General features: G+C 42.3%; 1 pseudogene; it reads left to right on the top strand.

Moving 5' to 3' along the window:
• The window catches only part of LOC125531390 (putative RNA-dependent RNA polymerase 2), a 69,344-nt pseudogene extending 58,738 nt beyond the window's left edge, over nucleotides 1–10,606 (top strand).
• Nucleotides 10,607–12,586: the final 1,980 nt, after the last annotated feature.

Below are 12,586 nucleotides of genomic sequence, written 5' to 3'. Positions count from 1 at the left end.
TACTGATGTTAGCAAACCTTACCCTCTATAACTGTGGAGAGCAAACAGTGATGGTGACATAAGTTACCCACCAAAGGAAATGGGGGGATGTGGTAATTTTGTCTTGGACCTCAAATGCATGTTTTTGGTGAAAATGCATGCCTAGTTAGAAGAGAGGGCTGACAAAGTTGTGAGGAGTGAAATATTTGTAAAAGCAACATTCAGTAGAAGTGATCAGTGCCCTTGCTTTGATCATTCGGGCAGGGTAAGAACTAACGTAAAGATGATACAGAAGGCTGCAAATAAGGACTCAAGTGATAACTACCTACATTGTCCAGCAGCCACTTGTCTCCATGATGATGACCTAATTCACTTTTAGATGCATTGGGAAAAGGATGAGCCAGTTGTTGTTTCTGATGTTCTTGAATCAACAAATGGTTTAAGTTAGGTGCCGATGGTTATGTGGCAGACATTGCAAGAAAGAGACCAGGGCAAGGCAGAAGATGAGAAGTTGGTTGTGAGGGTAATACATTGCCTTGATTGGTATGAGGTGCCGAACTCTATTCCACATGACAATATCCGTGGAGCAGTGCATCGTTTGCCATGCAAACTAGCCGAGCGGGGTGCAGCAACTCCATTGTGTCACCATGGACCAAACAAACCAGGAGACATGGCAACACCAGAAAAGGTGTCACACGGTCTTGAGGGTTTGCGGGCATAGCTGGTAGTAATAGCTGTTTGTCTAGCCACGCTGTTGAAGATGATCATTTCACTAAAGGTGAGTTTGTTGGTCGTCGTGTACCAGCCACAGCAAATTCTGATGCATACTTGGCTAGCTCTAACGGATACAGATACACTAGCCCACACCATCGCAAGTAGCATCACTTAATTACTCCCCTCCCGGTCTAATCAAACATGAACTAACTTTGGTGACCAGACCACTAACGAGTTACACCACTATCCAACACCTCATGAACATGTGGGCACACTACTTCCAAGCAGCGGAGGTGTTGGCGACAGTGGCAGTTCATGACACTGGAGCTATCGCCTAACCAACCCGTGCCGTTGAATAGTGAGGTGCAATAAGGTGCTAGCCAACTTGGGTGGCATTGCTGACGTGGGGGTGAAGATGCCATGCCATATGAATACCTTGAGCATTGGCGTCCAAAGCCATCATCAACATAGTTGTGCCAGGCCATAAGGGAGTGGAATCTTTGACCATGTTGGTCTTATGGGAGATTTGGCAAGAAAGGAACAAGTGCACATTCAGGGGCAAGATTTCTAAAATGAGATTGTTGCCACCATCAGACGAGCAATGGAGTTATGGCGACTAGCTGGAGCAAAATGCATTGAGCCCCCTTTTGGGGATCCAACGTGAGAGATACTTTTAGTTTTCACTGGCCTATAGGGTTGCCTTTTATTAGTTGTTTTCTTTTAGTTATTCCTTGACCTTTGGACCGCCACCATGTTATCTCCCGCTGCTTCCTGCTAAACATCAATCGAAGCAAACAATTTGTTGGATCTTTCAACAAATTATACTTTGGACGTCTAACCCATATCACTAACTCCAGAATCTAGCTTCGGGCCGTATCCACAAACGATGTAGAATTATGGCGGATCTACAAAGCTAGAGAGAAATGCGAAGATCGTACCTTCAAGGCAAAGGTAGCGGATGTCGGTGAATAGGGCGGCACTATTAGTGTAGCACACAGCCTAGATCAGCTCGCGAATGTCGCGTGATTGAGGGCACACTTAAGGCGAAGCAAGATGTGAAGGGATCTCATCACAAAGTGGGGACAACACAATAAGGCGTGGTGTTCCACGTAGGGTTGCGGCCACCGGCATGGTCGGTGACAACACATAGTCGTGAGCGTGGATCGCCAGAAAGCAAGATGATGGAGTGGACCAACTTGAGGACCATCAAGTTGTCGCTAATTTTTTCCTTCAAAAGAAGTGTCATGGGGTAGGTGCTAATTTAAGTGGTTATATTGCAAAAGAAAACCTACAACCGAGGGCCTAGGTCATGCTAGATACCTACATGGGCAGTGAAATGGTCAATGGTTTGTATGTCAACAAAATACGTACGATATGAGTGGCGATGACCATAGGTGGGCCCTTCGAGCGTCTTTGATGACTGTAAATTGAGGTTTCCAGTGTACATTGACTAAAGTGCAGCCTTGAGACAAGTTTGAGTACCGTAGATGCATTTCTCAATGGAGGTATAGCAACACATATTGTACCATGAGTGGCAGGTTTGTGCTGGCCATGCGAAAGAATGGGCTGTGTTGCTCGGTGTTCGTGTTGTAAAGCTTGGTTGCCAAGATTAGTTTCAAGGTCCAATGATGACATTGTGTGCTGGATGCACTTCTTCCAAACCCCCAAGATCCTCTCCAAACTCATGTTTTCTTGTTCATCTCTAGGAAAGGAAAACATTGAACGGCCACACACCTCCACTAGAGAGACCACAAGCAGGTGCTACCCAAGTGTACCTCCCAATCTTCGATTAACCCCGGGACATCTCCTAGCGCTATTCCTTCCATGCTCCTGCACTCTAAAATGGCTCTTTGGTCAGGCTATGTGTTCTTCACAAAATTGAGTCAAGAAGAGATAAGGAGAGAGTCTCTAGAGTTGTGTTGAAGAACGATGGGAGCAATGAAGGACAGGAGGGGCAAAACATAGGGATGTAGCATGAGCTACAGGAGAGAGGTAGTTATGCGGGCTTCACAGCTTGAACACTGCATTGCAGGGCCCATTCTTCAGCAAGGCTGACCTCCTAGAGATCGCTCCAGACCCTGATGGGCATGAGTGGGAGGTCATGCTCAGCGTCGACACATGTGCGCGGGGGATTTTTGAGAAAAGAACGAGGGTCCCACAACATCTACAACGACAGAGATTTCGATGGTTTACAACGTCTCGAACGACGGAGATTTCAATGTTCTGGCAATATTTCTTCTTCCCCAGGTCTTCAAATTTTTTTATGAAGATGACATTTTTAATTTTTTAAGGAATTTGTAGGAAATAAGTGTTTGAATTGAATCACTCAAACTCCACTATTTTTTGAGATATGCTTCACACGCTCTCAAACACACAAATAACCTACAAGAACTACCTACATCAAGGATCATCTTGCTTGTGCTTCTCTTGCCCTTCAGGATGCTACCAAGACTGCAATGGACCTCAATGTCCACCTTCGAGCTTCCGATGGTGAGCCACTTTATGTCCAGATTAGCTATTGCCATCATGTTGGGAGTCTTGCCTATCTAGCTTTCACTCGTTCTGATATCTCCTATATATAGTTCACATCCAGAGTCATGTCTCGTTTCCCACTCGGGTTTAACAGCTGCCTCCTTGAGGTTCTTTCCACACTCCAGTTTGTTACAGCTTCATGCATATTCGAAAGCTATTTGGACAGTGATCCTTTACATCGACAATCGATTTCTTCTTATTGTGTTTTTCTTGCTGGTTCTGATTGGCTAGAAGATTAAGAAACAAGTTGCGGCATAGGTTGAGTTGTGAGCTATGGCTCTTTCGACAATATAGGTGACTTGGCCATGGTAGTTGCTTGAGGATTTTGGTGTTTTGGTCATTACACCGACTTCTTTTGTTAGCTAGTGCAGGTGATATTAGTATTGCGTGTGACCTTGTGAAGAATGACCTCATCAAGCATATCGGTGTTGATGCTTTCTCCATGTGGTCCCATGTGCAAGATCAAGTGATTGTTGTACAGTATGTGTCTACCAAGCTACACATAGTGATTGTTTGGATATCACTGTAGGAGAAGTCTTGACGGCCTTGTTTTTTCGACCGGTAGAGGTGCAAACGGTGGCCTTTCGAGCTCATGTGGTTGTTGGGAATCGACGCACAAGTGCATGCTATGTACAAGGTTGATTGATCTTCGACAAAACTGGCAAGTCAGAAGCAAGCAGCTGGATGTATTCTTGCCGCCATATACGTACGCACATGCACAAGCTGGCTGCTTAATTGATTCCGGTCAGATGCACGCATGGAAAACGCATAACACAGACCAAAGGTTGAACACATAGAACGACTAAGTTTTGTATGATTAATGTATCGAACAAGGTTGGGTACTTGGGTTCTATGTGTACGTACCACTTCTGTATCCTTCGCATCTGAAAGGAATAAAACAGTGAGTTTCCATGGGCTACAATTCCCAATTCAGATTTATGTTATAAATGTTTTGTACATTAAATAACTTGTTGCTTGATGGCTCATACGGCCATATCACATTACACACATTTCGTAGCATTACTGTTTGATTGGACACTGATGTCAATGATATTTTTATTATTTTATTAAAACCCATTTATTGGATTTCCTCAAGTACCCCTTATCATTTGATACCCAAAAAGGTCGCATATAACGCTGTGTAAATGAGCCTAACAACACAAATCACTAACGCTTGATGATCTGTTTTGTCTTGGGCTTTGGGGCATTTCGTGACAACAAAGTTAGCCTTGAAATGGAATGGAGACAAATAGGCAGCTCCACAAGAAAAGATCTTGAAATCACCAACACTTATGCAATTAAGATATGCCTTGTTCCAGCTTGGCCCTTATGCCCATTTCTGGGCTCTCCCCCTATGTGCATTTCTAGGCTCAAGTTCCTTGACCTGGTGAGGGATATACAAGGATCCCTTAAGAAGTTAAGAGTTCCTAGCAAAGAGTAAAAGGAGGAACTTCCTTTGCCGAATGCAGGCCAATTGAACATGCACAGGCAGTGCACTTATTATTCTCCTGGGTTTGGCTATGGACAATGCATTCATACAGTGTTTATTTTCGGCAATCCATGGGAGTAGCTTAGTAGCCATAAGTATATCATATTCGTATAACTATATGCTTAATTTGTGTTGAGATGAAGCTGCATTTGTCTAGCTATGCTTAATTTGTGTTGAGATGAAGCTACCAGTATGTCTTACTTTTTTGCAAACTGCAAATAGTTAATAACATTAGTTAGCTTATTAGTAATAGCCGCGGCTTTGCTACAGGGAAGTAGTAAATTGTTGCTAGGGTTTGTCATACGTGTATAACTAAATAATCGCCTACAGTGTATGATCCTTGGTAGTTTTAGTTATTTATTGCCTTCCATATCAATTAATGATGGAGATGGATGCAAATTAGTACATAGTTCATTATTGGTATTTACTTATGAAGATACCACACACATGTGATGATGTCGTTAGCTGATATTCTAATTATATAAGCAAAGCCCGCTAATTTTACTACTTTGGCTGATAGTAATAGTTCCAAGTTATAGCGCCTTTTGGTTATTTGAAGTTTGTTCCTAACTGCACTTCTTGGCTTTAACCTTGGGAAGGACATTCTCTTCAAATTCGGTCAATTCACTGACAACTATAACCTGAAGATAGTATGGGTATGGCACTTTGTAGCACCTGTTAGTGCTATTGTGAAAGTTCATATTTAGTATTGAAACTTCAGAATAGCATGCATAATCAAACTCATCCTGATCTTGAGATTTTATGAGGCGTTTTGCATCAGCAATATAGACCAGAAAAGTTTGGAATTTAACGTGTTACAGTATTTTTTGTTCAAATTTAAGTTGATGCCAAACCATTATGTGCAAGAAAGGTCTTGTGGGGTGAGTTTAAAAAAGATTATGTTTGCTCTTTTATAAGTAAGTAGAGATACGAATTTAAAACTTATCTGATGAATACACATCACCGATACTTTTTCTAAATTTACCGATTGTCATACCTCTTAGACTATTAGTTGGTCAGGCACAACACTCTTATAATTCATTCTATAATTCTGAAGCTGGTAAAAATCTATATCATCTTGAGCAATGTCAATTTAATGTTTGCATCAGCTCATGTATGCACCAAGAATAGGTACAACAATTTCTGGGCCTGCAGTTTATTCAAGGTTCCCAGATGACCGCTTTCATGTATGCACGGAGGATGCGAAGTTTACCTAGGTCTGAGCACTAGATTTTACACCTAACCACTCTTTCAGGAAGTGTTCAACTCTGACCCTCATAGTCAATACCAGTGTCATTTATTGTCGACAACTTATCTTTGTCAGGAGAATTGGGGAATTTTCCATATCATTAATGAAATCTGTTGGCCCATCGTTGGTTCCTCTTGTTGACTGCCTGGGTGGCTACTCAGTGCCTTCTGAAGTTACTTTTCGTCTCAATTCTCTTGTTCACATGGTGAATAATAGTTGCCAAACATGTTAATGCTCATCTGTTTAAAGCTCTTGAAGAAATACCAGTTCATATTTCAAGGAGGATTTTCGAGAAAATGAGCAAGTTAGAGTTTACATGCTATGAACATTTGCACTTCATCCAGGCCCCTTTTCGGAAAAAAAAGGAGGAGGCTCATAGCAGGAAAAGGAGCCACAATACTTTGGTGTCCAGTAGGACTGAAGTTGAACGAAAATTAATGATGTGTTACAGATTTCACATTACGCCTTCCAAAATATACTACTTGGGACCTGAGAAAGAAGTTTCAAATTATGTGGTCAAGCATCATGGAATGTATGCTTCTAACTTTGCTAGAGTTACTTTTGTTGACGAAGACTGGAGTAAGCTTTTTCTAGATGCTACCTCTACTAGAACTGGATGAGGGTTCTTTTCCCAACCCTTGAAAAGTGGCATGTATTATCGCATTTTATCCATCCTGAAATTGGGATCTTCCATTGGTCCAAAGAAGTATGAATTCCTGGCCTTCTCAGCAAGTCAACTTCGTGGAAGTTCTGTTTGGATGCTTGCTTCTAATGATTCCCTGAAGGCCGAGGATATAAGAAAGTGGATGGACCATTTTGAAGAAATTTGTTCAATACATAAGTGTGCGGCTAGAATGGGCCAGCTGTTCAACTCCTCCAGACAAACAATTGAAATCCTACCACGGGATGTGGAAGAGATTCCAAATATTTAAGTCACAACTGATGGCACTAAGCACATATTTTCTGATGGAATTGGGAAGATGTCTGAGAGATTTGCCAAATAAATGGCTCACCGAATTGGAGTAGACAGTACTAACCCTCCTTCAGCTTTTCAAATAAGGTATGGTGGCTACAAAGGAGTTGTTGTTGTCGACTCCGATTCCTTTCGTAATCTTTCTCTGTGGCCTAGCATGAAGAAATTCGAATCTAAGAGCACAATTTTTAACATTACAACTTGGAGCAAAGCTAGCCATGCTATATGAATTGTGAAATTATCTCTCTCCTTTCAACTTTGGGAATAAGAGATGAGATATTTGAGTAGTTGCAACAAGATGACATGCATGAATTAGCTGAAATGTGGACGAACAGAGAAGCTACTCTATCTGCTCTCTCTATTCTGGCGAAAATTGGTAGTGTCGAAACGAAGACATCATCTAAAATGTTACTGCAAGGTTATGAATACCCGTTGATGATTTTTAAGGCCCATCAAGATAATAGGCTGACCAACATAAGAAGTAGATGTAAGATTCATGTTCCGAAAAGGCCGTGTTCTTATTGGTTGTTTGGATGAAACAGACGGATTAGAATATGGTCAAGTGTACATAAGAATTACAAAAAACAGCAAAGAGCAGAAGGAAAATGGTCAGGTCATACTTAATGGGAAAGAGAAAACAACAATTGTTATTGGAAAAGTTGCAATATAAGAAAAATCCTTGTCTCCATCCTGGTGACATCAGAGTACTTGAAGCTGTATATGAGCATGGAGCTAAGAACCTGGTTGATTGTGTTGTCTTCCCTCAACGAGGAGAAAGGTAATACCGTAAGTTATACTGAAACTGAAAGGCGGCCATCTAGAGTTCATATTCTCAGCTTCGTCTCCATGTTAGATTGATATCCAGGCATCCAGCCATGTTACATACTTATACAAGTCCAATAGATGGATGTTGCTAATTATTGCTTTCTCATTAAATTAATCTTTGTTGTTCAAAAGGCCTTGTCCATATAGACTTTTATCTTTGACAATCAGGCCTCATCCAAATGAATGCTCTGGAGGCGATTTGGACAGGGATCTCTATTTTATCACTTGGGATGAGAAACTGATTCCAGAGAAGGTTGATACACCTATGGAATACACTGGAGCAAGGCCACCCATAATGGATCATGTTGTTACACTCGAGGTATATTCTTGACAGTTTATTCGTTTTAATTTCTCTGCCTAGGTTTTTGCTGCTAATTTTTACCGAAGATTGTTTTATTTGACTAATATCAATCTTTATACTTGCAAATATAATCGAAATATCAGTTTTTACAACTGTAGCATTTCAATAGTATTTAATATCTTTTTTATGGAGGTGCCCTGCTCCTCCAAAGGTGCGTGTGTTTGCTTGGAGGGTAGCTACAAACTGTCTTCCCACTTGGACAAATAAACATTCTCGTAATCTTGAACTGTCTAATCTTTGCCCTGTGTGTGCCACGGAACTGGAGGACACTTTCCATGCTCTCTGTAGATGCCCCCAAGCGGTCGCCCTATAGTAGTCAATGGCGCAGCAGTGGAACATCCCAGACGTCCGGCGGCTAGTGCACACAGGACCGGAGTGGCTCCTCCATGTGCCTGCTGACCTGCCGGAGGAGGAGCGCATGTACACGCTTATGACGATTTGGCGCTGCTGGCACGTAAGGAATGAGATCGTCCACGACAAACGGCCACCACCAGTGGAGGCCTCGACAAGGTTTCTGTCTAGCTATATTAGCTCCTTGCTGGCCCTTCAGGCAGACCCCCTTGGCGATCATGTGAAAGGGAAGATGGTGGCTGGCCACCATGTCAGGAGGAAACCAATATCGTATGCGTGCCAGGCAAAGGAGCAGGCTCCAAGATGGGAGGCACCGCCAGAAGGATGGGCAGCGCTTAACGTTGACGGCTCCTTCTGTGGCAAGGACGGGAGTGCTGGGGCGGGTATGGTTCTTCGAGACGAACATGGAGCTATAATCTTCTCTTCTAGCCGAGAGTTAAGGCAGTGTGCGTTCCTGCTGGAATCTGAACTTGCAGCATGTATGGAGGGCATTTCCCTAGCCTCTCAATGGTCTGCACTACCAATTGTTGTTCAAACGGACTGCCTAGATGTGGCCAAGCTGGTGAAGGAAGGTGGAGTAAACAGGTCGGAGCACCTGATGATGGTTCGTGAGATCACTAGGCTTCTACAGGAACGTGGGGAATATCTAGTCAAGCATGTAAGGAGAGAACAAAACGTTGTTAGCCATTATTTAGCGAACTATGGTAGAATAAATAAGCGCACTGCGGTGTGGCTTCGATCCGGTCCGGACGAGGTGCCGGACCTATGTAATACAGATCTGGCTGCTGCTTGATGAATGAAACCCCTTTTCCTCGCAAAAAAAAGTAGTATTTATTATCTTGAGGCCCCTCACATCTTTCTAAAACCTTTGCAGAGCAAAAACTAAGAAAATGCCTTAGGTGGTAAGTGCACGCACTTCATGAAACATGCGATATAGCAACATGACCAAAGAGAACTGCCTACGAGTGTCGAAATCAGCCAGGATGGCATAACAGCCAACATAAAACTTTGAATGCTTTGAAACAAATATATGATCACAATGTACAATTAATAACTTTCGTGGCTGGCGCCAAAGGCTTGGCCAGACTGATCATGGAAGAGTCTTAGTTTGGTCATGGGTTGAGTGTGGGTCGTCTCTTTTATTGCTCGTGGTGTGTCAGGTTTATAGCTGTTGTCGTGGTATGTGTGGGTGTGTACCGTATCTACATTTCTTCTTGATGCAATTATATGCAGCTTTCCTTCGTTCGAGATTTTTTTCAATAATTTTCCTTGAAATGCTTATTTCAGTTATGCAAACCAGTCTTAGCTTTAAAACGCTCTTCAGCATATATGTATTTTCCTCGTCTGACATGTGTATACCTGAAATCTTACCAAAACATCTGATGAACTACTGTCTATTCAGAAGTTCTTTGTCAATTACATGATAAATGACTCGCCCGGTGCAATCTCAACTGCTCACTTGATCCACGCGAACCGTCATCCAATGAAAGTTCGGAGCCCTGGGTCTCTCCAGCTAGCTGCTTGGCCAAGTCAGGAGCTCCAGCTAAAATGCCCCGGTCATTGTGACCAAGGGAGTACCCAGATTTCATGGAACGGTGGGACAAACCAATGTATATCTCCAATGGAGCTCTCGGCAAGATGTACCGAGCAGCTCCGAGTCGTATGTCGAGCTCTCCTGCTCTCTTGTCCTTGCTCAACCGAACACCGCATTCGATCAGGACGTGGTGGTCCCTAGCTTTGAGGAATTCCTGGAATCTGCAGAGTGCTACAACCTGTACGCTGGCCACCCTGATGCGCTACTACGGTGTAGAACACGAGGACGAGATCCTGACTGACAACATGCGGAGCAGGCTCCTGTACCTGAAGAAGGACAACAAGAGGTACATCGAGATGAAGGACCGCATCATCGATTCTGTCAAGGGCCTGCATAGGGAGGCACGGGGTTGGTTCACAAGCCAACCAAAAGCGGACGTGTCAAGGAGGGCGTAGGCTTGGTACCACGTGACCTATCGCCCGGACCACCGCTGGCTGGAAAAGCAGCAGTTCTGGAGCTTCCCGCGGATCATCTGTGACAAGCTGCTGAAGACTACCCATAATAAGAGTAACATAGATAGTAACATCACACATATCTAGATTAAATAGATGATATGGCATGTAATAAATGAAGAAAAAGATGAATGTGATAACATAGCTAGTTATTACTAGTATGAGTAACATCATACATATCATGGCAAGATGTGTCTATAGCCTAATAAATGAAGTGCTTCATGTTACCATATATATATTACTCCTCACTATAGAGGTAGTAATATAGATTAGTAACATGAGCATGTTACTATAGTCTATATTACTACCCATTGTGGTTAGTCTGAAGATCATGAAATACAATGAGCGTCGCAGGCAGCGGCAGGGCCCCAGTCCCGACTCCTGAGGGGCTGCAGCGTTGGCCGGCCAAGTAAGTGGGAGTTGGCAAGAAGATTTAATAAGTGGTAACCGCACATATGTCACTGGCAATATGTGTGATGATTGCACCGCTGCTATGTGTATGTATGTATACGTGGCTGCTGCCTGGAGGTCCATCTTTAGTCTTGGCTGGTAACACCAACCGGTATTAAAGGATTTTTTAATAAAAAAATTGAATTTTTTTGAATTTTTTTCCTGATTTTCCAAATTTTGAATTATTTAACCTCTAATCTCTAATTACCCTTCATTACTGCTCAATTTAATCTCTAATCACCCCTCATCATTCCAAATCATCTAATTTCTCGAACGGTCACCCATCGTTTCACTCCCCCAGCCTGAGCACGCTTAACTTTCGGGTTCTATTCTCCCTCGTTTCCAAGTCTGCACTTGTTGTTTTTCTGACAATAGTAAGATGTCAATCCTATTAACCCTCAGGAATTTAGCTTGAGCATGAAGTCACACATTTCACTGTTTGAGTTTGAAACTATTGTTCTAAAAAACAATAATTATTTAGTAACACTAATATTTATTGAATAAGTAATTTGACCATTGTTTGATCATAGTTTGATCACAGTTTGACCAGATTTGACCAAAATTCAAAAACACTGAAATAATTATTTAGTAACACTAATATTCCTGAATAATTATTTAGTAACACTAATACTTCTTGAATAAGTAGTTTGACCATAGTTTGACCAGATTTAACGAAAATTAAAAAAAAAACTAAAATTTGAGCATAATTTTTTTCCCTTTTGGAATTTGAGGATTCTAAAAATTTGCAAACAGGTTGTAGCCTATCAAAATCGGATACGGATTTTCGTTCTACGTTTTTTCCTGACATCGTATGCAAAAGGCGATACACGAGGGGGGGGGGGTAGGATTTGAAAATTGCACCATTAGTACCGGTTCGTGGCACGAACCGGTACTAAAGGTCTCAACCCCATTAGTACTGGTTCGTGGCACAAACCGGTACTAAAGAACCGGTACTAATGGGCATTGCACCCTTTAGTACCGGTCCAATTTGAACCAGGAGTAATGCCTGTACGGTGCCCTTGCCGCAGTTTTTTTATGTCCCGAATCGTAATGCAACCGATATTAATACTCTTTTCTGGCCGAACCAAAACCCCTTTTTCTACTAGTGTATGTATGTATGTAGTGTAAGACTAGTCACAGTGACTAGGTTATCAATTTTATCACCCTAATATAAACTATATAACACAAAAATTATCCCTTTTAAAAATATAACATCTAAAGTTTATATTGGTATATTTTTTGTAATATATGACTTGTATTAGGTTGGTCAAATTGATGACCTAAGGGTACGCGCACGCCCTGTAAACTGAGAGAGAGGGAGTAGCTCAGTTACTTAAACTATCTCTCTCATCATTAACTCATTGTCACATAAGCAATTTTGCTGAGTTGGACTCGATGTTGTTGTTGAAGTTACTCCCATTATGGCTAGTCTAAAACTCTGGGGCATGATTGTTGGGTATATTCTGAGCTTCAGCAGTTCAGCTTAGTGTCTATTGGCGGGTGCCTTTGCTGAAAGCCAGAAAATGGGCCTTCGCTGGTATCGTGTTAGTAGCCTGGTAAGTGGCAAAGCGATACACCGCGAACGCATGAATTGGCTCGGGCTCCTCTACAATGCTA

This window comes from Triticum urartu, chromosome 1A (genome assembly GCF_056163025.1).
Source record: "Triticum urartu cultivar PI428250 chromosome 1A, HENAU_Tu73, whole genome shotgun sequence".
NCBI classification, from domain to species: Eukaryota; Viridiplantae; Streptophyta; class Magnoliopsida; order Poales; family Poaceae; genus Triticum; species Triticum urartu.
Note: the sequence above shows the minus strand (reverse complement) of the source record. Positions and strands in the feature narration are given on the sequence as shown.